At 32.2% G+C, this 10,282-nt stretch overlaps 1 long non-coding RNA gene across 1 annotated transcript; it reads left to right on the top strand.

Moving 5' to 3' along the window:
* LOC104732848 lies at positions 1,677-2,581 on the top strand. Its single transcript, XR_758994.2, has 3 exons — positions 1,677-1,848; positions 1,999-2,078; positions 2,189-2,581. It is a non-coding gene; the product is annotated as an uncharacterized LOC104732848 (long non-coding RNA).

Below are 10,282 nucleotides of genomic sequence, written 5' to 3'. Positions count from 1 at the left end.
CTTTGTATAACAAGAAGAAACTTAAAAGCGTCACCATGAATCCAAGTACGACCGTTGCGATCACTTGGCTAGCAAACATAATCCTAGGCGCAGTTAGCTTCCCAACTCAAAACCCTTCATGGACTTCACATGGTGGGACAATCCTTAATTCATATGTCCTTTATAGTTAAGATTTTGTACTCTGCAATTTAAGTTAGTTTCTCTCTTTCAGTTTCTCAATTCACCAAATTGTATATATCTTCTTACTTTGTTCTTTTATTATTAGAGAAAGGGTTATACCTGTTAAACTCAAACATTGTGGAATCAATAGTAAAAGAAAAAACAAAATAAGCTTTTAAGTTCATCAAACGAGATTGAGCTAAATAGTAATCCTCAACCAAATATTTTGAACTTTTTTTGTTGGCTTTTCTGATTGTCCTTCTTTTCCTCTATAGTGTTGGTTAGAAGGCTCAGGGATTTATCAACATCGATTTGATGGTTTCTATCCATAAGACTCTCTGCAACATCAGCTGGGGAAATCATTGTCTTCTCCAACAAAGCCTTGATTTCTCTGAATAAGGGATGAGCATCATCACCATCAAGATCCAGGAAATTCTTGGCAAGAATCCTGAACGGTGGTGCGTAAGTGCAGTAAGACAACTCAATGTGCCTATTCGTTGTTCCTCTCCTGATCAAAGCTGGATCAAGGTTTTCCAAGTGATTTGTTGTGAATACAACAATCCTTTCTTGTCCGCAAGCCGACCAAATACCATCAATGAAGTTGAGTAGCCCATAGAGTGTAACAGAGTTTTCGTCTTTATCATCTTTTTGATATCTTTCCCTTGAGTTGCTCTCTTTCTTGATTCGGTTGCGGTGAATTCTACAGAACAGTCTATGTTTTCAATCACAATAATGGACTTACTAGACGTTGTTGTAAGCAGTTTTTTCAGCTCCGAGTTGTTCTTTACCGCGGTAAGTTCGAGATCATAGTTTTAGAAGATTAGCCATGGCTGAAATCATGTTGGACTTACTTGTTCATGGTGGACAGCGGTCCATACAACAAATAACGTCTCTCCCAAGCTTTACCGATCTTCTTGTAATAATACTCCTTCCATTGCTGAAGGCGAAGGGGTCATTCACACGATCTCTTCCTTCTTCTTTGGATCCAACTTCCAATATTAAACAGTGTAAAGACCCGACGCGTATAAATTTTCCACGAATATGATTATTTAAGGATCAACCTGTTCGGAAGAAGATAATAGAGATTAGAGAAAATGATAAACTAAAAGACCAGTATTATTTATTTCGTCGACAACAAAATAAAATTAATAATAATTCTACAAAATACATTTGAGTTTCCGCTGATGGTTGCTTTCTCTAATGTTTGCTTTCTATTAATCACAATAATTATGGCTAATTAGGATCCATCCCTATAAGTACAACTTCATCTTTGGACGAAAATGCCCCTGACGCCAATTATTAGAACAACTGCATAAAGGTTAAATGTGACATTTAAAAGGAATTGGGTCGGCTAAAATCAAAATTGGGTAGATTTAATTTTAGATCCGCGTGTTTATCCTTTTAGCATTTCGGATAGTCCGAAAACGTTAAAAAAAAACTAAGGGTCGGGTCAGTTTTTAAGATGGGTCTCCTTTTTCTCAGAACTTATTTAAATCACCAATTTATTTAGGGTCTCCCTTTTCTCAGAGGAGATTAGGGTTTCATCTAAATGAAGAGATTGTAGTCCTAAATAAAGAGGAGATTAAGGTTTCATCTAAATGAGAGATTGGAGAGGCTACAACCAAAGAGGAGAGAAGATTTGAGAGATTGGAGAGGCTAAAATTTAACAATGGGGAAGAGGTCGATTGTGTATGTTTTGTTCTGTTTCTCCCTTATGTTTCTTCTTCAGATCTAGCTGCGATCTTACTCATTTGTTCTCGATAACATTTCCATGTATATCGCTTGATTCAAATTCAGTATTAGTTGTCGCCTAAGTCTCTCTGGTTGTAATTTTTGCAGGCCCTGGATAAAACTAGGATCTATAACCACTAAAGAAAACGCCTCAGCTGAGATCAATACTGCTAAGCCATGAAATCTAGGTTTTCTCCAACTTTTTCACTAACCTTTTTGTTATAGTATGCATTATTGATGAGATTTCTTCTTTTGTTTTAATCTGAATCAATTAATATTCCGACTTTTATGTCCTCAGGCCTAATTCAAGATTTTTATCGATGGCGTTTCTAAAGAAAAAAATTCAATCGATGGTTTTGAACCAATTGGTTGTGTTCATACTCTTTTATGTGTTAAACTTCGTTTGTGGTCATGATAAATCACTAAATCTTTCCTACACAAGTTGAGTACCGTTTTCATTATGAATTTACATTGCAGGAAAATGGTTTAGGGAAAAATTGTATAAATAGTGAACTTTTGCTATCTTGGTGACTCCTCAGTCCTAAGTGTCACATGATACATGTTGTAACTATAAGCTTTGTATATACGTTGCTACTATGTTTTAATTTTTGATTTTTGTGTAACTCATAAGCTTTGTATAAACGTTGCTACTTGGGTTCGACTTTTGTGTAACTCATAAGCTTCGTATGAACGATTACTTATTTCATTTGTATATTCCAGCTCAATTTATTGTATCTACTACATATATACATCATAAATATAATATATATATATATATATAAATATCTAACTATAATAAAACTTGTGCAACCGCGTATATCCTTATATAAGTAAAGAGAGAAGTACAAAGGTCGGGTTAATTGAAATTAAGACAATCGGATACGGATGAGATAAACCCAAAACAAAGTAAATGGATCATCCGGTTTTAATTACGAAAAAACGAATAAAGGTAAACTCTTTAATATAAACAACCTCCCCCGTGATTGATATCCTATAAACGGTGGCGATCTCGAATGTTTTCTTTATCATATCAAACCAATCTTCCGCGTGATTCACTGAAAATATTTAGGTAAATCAATTATGATTCTAGATATCAAATATATTTCAAAATATTTTCCTTACCAAACAGATCCTAAATTTGAGGTACTGAATTTGGTGCACATAATTTATTTCCCAACAAAGAAACTAATTAATTACTATACTAACATATTCCATATATTTTTGAACTAATAAACATATTTGGCAACAGTTAAAGGAGACCAAAACAATAATTAATTCTAAACAACAACAAACGGATAATTTGTTGGGTATGAATATAAACCCGAAAATCAAAAACAATAATTAATTTTAAAAAACGAATTAAGTTTTTGAAAATAATAATTAGCTAATATTTACGGAAACCGTTTAAAGCTATTACCATAAAAATCAAGCTATTAAATTCGAAACTGTAGTATATAATATAAACATATTTAATTTGGTTATATTATTTGAGATATTTATGGAAACGATAATCAAATTTTATATAACCAAATCATCATTTATTTCAGATTTTTAGAGTTTTTCCTAAACAAAACTATGCTTATAAATTCAAATTACTACATATGGGAAAACACTTAATTAAAAAAATTAATACATAATATTACACATATATTCTAATTTAATTTGTTTCTTAAATATAGCCAATGATAAAAAAAAAATATAATTAATATGACCTGCTCACAAAAATATTTTTAACTTTGTAAAAAATCAGTATTCCAATGGCAATCACTTATTAATCTCTTTTATAAAAGTGCACGGGTTGGTTGCAAAACTCACAATCATATGGTAAAGTGAGTTAGGATTGATATTTTTATGAATACAAATTTTTACGGGTTGGTCCATCAAAACATATTGTGACTGTGTTTTTTTTGCAAATGGATATTTTTATAAATACAATCTTTTAGTGGGTTAGTCCGTTAAAATATACATTGTGAGTGTGTATTTCTTACAAATACATATTTTACGGGTTGTTCCGTAAAAAAGTACATTATGATTGTGTATTTTTTACAAATGCAATTTTTAATAGATTGGTTTGTCAAATATAAAATATCAATGCGTATTATTATAAATGTATATTTTTATACGAATACAATCTTTTATGGTTGGTCCGTCAAAGCTTACGATATGAGTGTGTATTTTTACAAATGTAATCTTCTATAAGAAACTTTATGTATATTCCAATTTTTACTACAAATCATATTTACATAGATGAATATTTTTTCGCACTGTAGCGCGGGACCGATCCTAGTTTCTCACTAATTAGTGGAACAACTCCAAATCTTTGTGCTTAGTTTGCTAGGCAAGCCTTTCATCACATATGCACATAAATCAGTCCACCATTTGATTTCACGTTGTATAAATTTGGATTATCCTAATTACATATCTGTAATTTTAGTTTTTTTTTTATTTGGATTATCTTAACTAATATGTAATTTTAGACTACATTTCCAAATCATGACCTTCACTGTTAGAATTAAACCGAATACTATTTAGGATCTTAGAGTATCTTTCTTTGTATAATAGTACACGTAAAGGATATACGACATGTGAGTTTTTTTTTTTTTTGTAATATGTTTTTTTAATAAGAAATGGTATTTTGATGCTGACTCTTAGTTTATAGTGGATATTGGACGGGTTTAAATGTTATTTTTATGCTGACTCTTAGTTTACAGTTTATCAGATTCTTTTTTTTGTATGTTCTTTATTCATCCTTTTTGCAATTTCGTCGGTTATCCACAAGAAGCTCAAAAAAGAATCTGATGAGAACTCTATTAGTCCATGTAACTAAAATTTTAGCAAGTGGAAATTCATATAGAAATTTTTGTTTACGATAGAAATGTAAGGTAACCTTAAGAGTAGTTTTCTTGAATCATGAATCATTGCCTACTTGGTGAGAACTTAAATCACTCTCCTTTTTGGACCTTATGGCACAATAAAATTCTTAATGAGCTTATCTAATTTGATTCTTAGATTACTTTTATCTTAATGAAGTTTGAATCTTTTTTATTTTGATTTTACTTTCATGGCATCATCATAATTTTGTTTCCACATATATCTATTGGATCTGTTCTAAACGACATGGATTTTCCGAATATTTAAAGAATTAGCAAGACTTCGAAAATATATCGTGTCTCCAACTTTCTATGCCGAATTACACTTCCTACTATTTTGTGGAAATTACTCTTTCTATTTCCGAATTACTACCTTTGAAAATAGTAACTAATTTTTCTTTTACTTTTTCCTCATTACATTGTTTTGTCCCGTTGTGGATCAAAACCATAAAACCGATCCACTTAAGTGCTCCAAGTTGGGATGGACTGTTATAATTTAGTTATATGGGCTTTATAAGAGATAGGTGTATAAAGTTTCTTTGTTCTTCTACAATTTGATCAATCTCGATAGAAAAAATATATCAATGCAGTATAAACCGTTATCCGTACCTGATCGATTCAAAATAAAAACTTTTTTCTGTCATTATTTGTAATATATTAATATATTATAAACATTACACCTTAACAACAAATGTTTAAACATATCACCAAAGTAAACTAACAAATTATGTTTCAAACCAAAAGCCAAAACAATATAAGGGAACCCAATAGAAAGAAGAAAAAGCATATTAATAAGTTAACGCGTTCACGTAAAAGAAATGGTTTTGACTATCACGTCAGCAAGAACCCCATATTTCTTCCATAGGTGAACATAATATATTAGCATTATTTCGTTCATTATCTGCTCTATAATAATAGCATCAGAAAAAAAGTAGTAGTCACTTTCAACTTTGACTATATATCCGGACTCAAAACAAAAAACAAAATACGTTAAGGGGTTAAATTGTTTTAATAGTTTTTGCTCCATCTTTTTTGTTCATATGTAGATAATGGAATTCTATTGGAATTTTGTTTTTGTTCCTAACATTTACGTTTGCATCTACAGTTTCAATTTTTATGTGAGAAACATTCTAATCATTTTTTTTTCAATTTTTATAACACGAAAATCAAAATGCAATTAATCGTTAGAACAGAAAAATGGTTACAATAACTATTGATTTGATAGTTTATTAAGGTGAGAAAAAAAGGTTACTGTCAACCTTGTCTACACTCTGCAGTTTCTGTTTTCTATTATTTATAACCTTTTTTTATTTATTTTAGTAGCACATGCCAATATTTAAGATATTTGCTCCAGTTTATTTTCGTAAAAGTTTCTAAAACTATAGAGTCTAAAACAATTTTATTGGGGTACGGTAACAAAATTGTTGATGATGAAATTTGGATGCAAATATTAATTACATATTGCGTAGGAATACTTATTCTATACAGTCATCTATAGGAGTGTCAATTGGGCTGGCCCGGTCCGGCTCGGACCGAAACTCGTAAAGCCCGCATATGTTTGAGCCCGGCCCGGTCCGGCCCGAAATATTACCGAGCATATATTTCAAAGCCCGAGCCCGACCCTAACAGGGCTACAGGGCTTTTCGGGCCTTTCGGGCTTATTTTACCGATCAAAAATTCAAATTTATAAGCCTTAAAAAACAGTGTTTCAAGTTGCACTATAAAAAAAATCAATCAAAAATTTAATAACTCATCTATATTCATTACAACCAACTTAATTTAATATAAAAAGTTTAAGACTAAACAAAATTTTGATACTTTAACCAAATAAACTAATATATAATTCATATAAAGTATAATAGATAAAATTTTTTAAAGTATTAAGTATGGTTATTAAGTAAATATAAAAACTAGGATTAGAGTTTAAAACTTTAATTACAATAGATTATTAAATATTGCAATCAAACAAAAATGTTAACAAAAAATATACAAATATTTTTGTTAAAGGGCTTTTCGGGCTGGTCCGAACCCGGTCGGACTAAGCCCGAAAAACTCTATAGCCCAAACAGGCTGAACCCAAAAAACCCGATTTTTTCTGGTCATATATATTTAAACCCGAACCCGCTATTTTTCAAGGCCGGACCGGACCAGCCCGCAGGTTTTGGTCCTAATTAACATGCCTAGTCCTCTATAAATATATTGCTAACAACTTCTAGATATTTCTTCTTCTTCATCATCTTTTTTTTTTGTTTTCTTTTTGCAATATATATTGTAGTTTTTTTACAGCTAATATACAGTTATGAAAATATAAATTGTCAAATTTTGGTATAGGTTCTGTTCACTTGAAGATCTAAATGAGTTTGGGTTGGTCGATAAGTAATTCCTTTTATTTTATGTTTGATAACTAATAAGTAAATCAGTCGTTTTAAGATATGCAAGATATTTTATGGGTTTCATAAGCACATTTGATTTAATATTTAAGCAAGAAAATATTTTATTTAAAAGAGCTACATGTTTGTTTTAACTAAATAGAACTACTATATAAAACGCAACTGATTATTCATTTAGTTTAGTAGATTAATTTTTGACTTTTGTTGCATAAGTTTGATTTCAAATGGAATTTTTTGCGGGTTAAAGTGTAGAGAATGCAATTATAGACTCTAGTTATGTAATTTGTGTTTTCTGTTAATGTTTTGAACAACTATTCTGTTTTGTATATATTCAAATTTCATGAAAAATCGTCATAGGTTATATATATGTCAACACCGAAATAGGTCACTCTCAACTTCGTCTACACTCTACACTCTATACTCTGCACTCTGCAGTCTGGACTTTCCAGCTTGTTTTAATCTTTTTCAACTTGTTGTTATCCACCACCAAAAACTTTCTTTCCATGAAACCCACATGCCAATATTTAATATATCGTATTGCATAGTTATTTTATTTATCTGCTCTAGTTTGTTTTCCACTAAAACTATGATAATATTCTGATAACACCACAGACGATGGAAGTAGATTTAAAGCTTAACCATGACTCTTTTTTGTACTAGACATAATATCTTCATAATCATAAATAACATATATCATAACATTTTTTTGTTGTTGTACAACACATATATATCACAAAAATAAAGATAGAAGTTTATGACCTACAATGCATTAGAAAAAGCTTGAAGGAAACTCTGTTGGGTTTGCTTATTAAATCATTAATACACGAAAATAGCTTACTCTAAAAAGAGCTACATAGGTAAAATAGAATCAACTTCCAACCTAAACCAAATTTTAAACCCTAAAGTGATTTGGTTTCAAAATTATGATATATTTTGCCTTGATGATGGTAGGATATATTGAGGAGGCTTGGCCTAATAGACATAGTAAATCCTCTTAGATTTGATAGTTTGTTTATATATGTTATATTTACATCTATTTACTAAGAATTATGACTTTTCTATAGTTAGTTCGGTAATCAATTTGTATATTTTTGGTAAAGATTTTCTTTTAATTTAAATCAATTGTTGATAGGATACAAAAATATTTTTCAATACTGAATTAAACGGTCTAGCTCCTCCCATATACGTATTTTTATCTACAATAAAAACATCTCTATCAAATGGTAACAAAATGGGATCTTCTCGGAAGTTTCCTTGGTTAAAATATCTTATGTATTAAGTTGCTACTGAATTAGAATGAAAAATGATAATTCTACATATACTGATAACATTCCAAATGAAAAAAAAAAAGGAAAAGAAAAATTAAATCATAATAACATTTTTATTTGAAGGGAACTCATTATATATGAAAAATCCATCATCTTTTTTCTGTCTCTCTCTTCTCTGTTCTCTGTTCCTCTGTTCTTAGCGATTTTATTTTCTTTTCTCTCTCTCTCGCTCTGTTGTTCACAAAATGGTGACATTCATGGGATTGATAACGTTCATGGTTTTCATTGTTGTTCTCTGTAACTAAAGTCGACAGACATCATCTACTGGTGATCAAGATGATCCCGAACGTGCTTCTTCTTCAAATTCTCAGCGTGTAGAGGAAACGACAAATCAGACTCAGCCCTCTTCATCATCCTCACCACCTCGCGCTCTTGAGACACAAGCCAGCAACAACTCACCATCTCGTCCTCCATTACAGCCATCTTCAACCTCACCATATCGTCCTCTAACACAGCCATCTTCAACCTCACCATCTCTTCCTCCATTACAGCCATCTTCAACCTCACCATCTCTTCCTCCAACACAGCCATCTTCATCTTTCTCACGCTCACGACCTCGCCTTCCCATGACCCAGAAACATTCATCCTCATCTTTCTCAAGAGTTCACACTCCCATGCAGACCCAACCATCTTCATCTTCCTCAAGACCCCACCCTCAGATCCGAACCCAGCCATCTTCATCTTCCTCAGTACCTAACCCTCAGAGCCACACACATCCATCTTCATCTTCCTCAAGATTTCACCCTCCAAATGGGACACAACCATCTTCATCTACCTCAAGACGACACAATCGGATCCAGAGGCAGCCCTCTTCATCTCCTTCAAGACCTCACCCTCCAAGTGGGACACAACCATCTTCATCTTCCTCAAGACCTCAGCCTCAGATCAAGACACATCCATCTTCATCTTCCTCAAGACTTCACACTCCAAGTGGGACACAGCCATCTTCATCGTCTTTACCACCTCCGGAGATACAGTCAAGCAGTTCACAACACAGGAGGCATGAAGCATCATCATCCTATTCTGATAGCCATTCATTCCTTAACATTGCTCCAAGGCATTATCGTGAGAGACATCACCCCGAGTTAGTACCCGAGCCTCACCGTATGGACGCACTGAGTTGGATGGCATTGGGTTATTGCTTTACAGCAGGGATTGAGTTCAACAGCATATACGCACAAGCGGATAATGATCCAAGAAGTCTCGCCCCAAGGGTAGTTTTGATGTCTTGGCTCAACATGTATGCACTCTTCAATCTAATTCTAGCGAATGCAATAGCGGCTCGTACGTTGCCGAGACTTGCGTTTATGATGGATAGACTCGGGGCAGGTCTTGTGTTACTCACCTCTGTCGTGGCTGCAAATCCTGTCCAACCGTTAGCGGATGTTTTATGGAATTTACTGGTTATAATACTTTCCTATGTTGTTACACTAATTTGGATTTATTATTTTAATTAAACAACTAATGTCTCCTGTATTGTTGCTAATTTCCTTCTTTAAAATGTAAACCGACTATATTTTAATTCGTCTCCTATTTGTTTCCAAAATCCCTTATTTAATTGTAAACTTACTTTAAAGTTATATATACATATTTTGGAAGATTGTTCTTGATATTTTGTTTGTATGGAAGTCATGATCATGCTTTATGGCTTATAAAATATTGAGAGAGAAAATTTGTTATTTAACATAATTATGTATAGAGATATCTCTTTTTTTTTTTTTTTTTTTTTTTTTTTTTTTTTTTTTTTTTGTTACAACAAAAAGAGAGTTGAGTAAGTCTACTTTAGTTACTTTACCAAGAAGGG

This window comes from Camelina sativa, chromosome 12 (genome assembly GCF_000633955.1).
Source record: "Camelina sativa cultivar DH55 chromosome 12, Cs, whole genome shotgun sequence".
In the NCBI taxonomy this organism is placed as follows: domain Eukaryota; kingdom Viridiplantae; phylum Streptophyta; class Magnoliopsida; order Brassicales; family Brassicaceae; genus Camelina; species Camelina sativa.
Note: the sequence above shows the minus strand (reverse complement) of the source record. Positions and strands in the feature narration are given on the sequence as shown.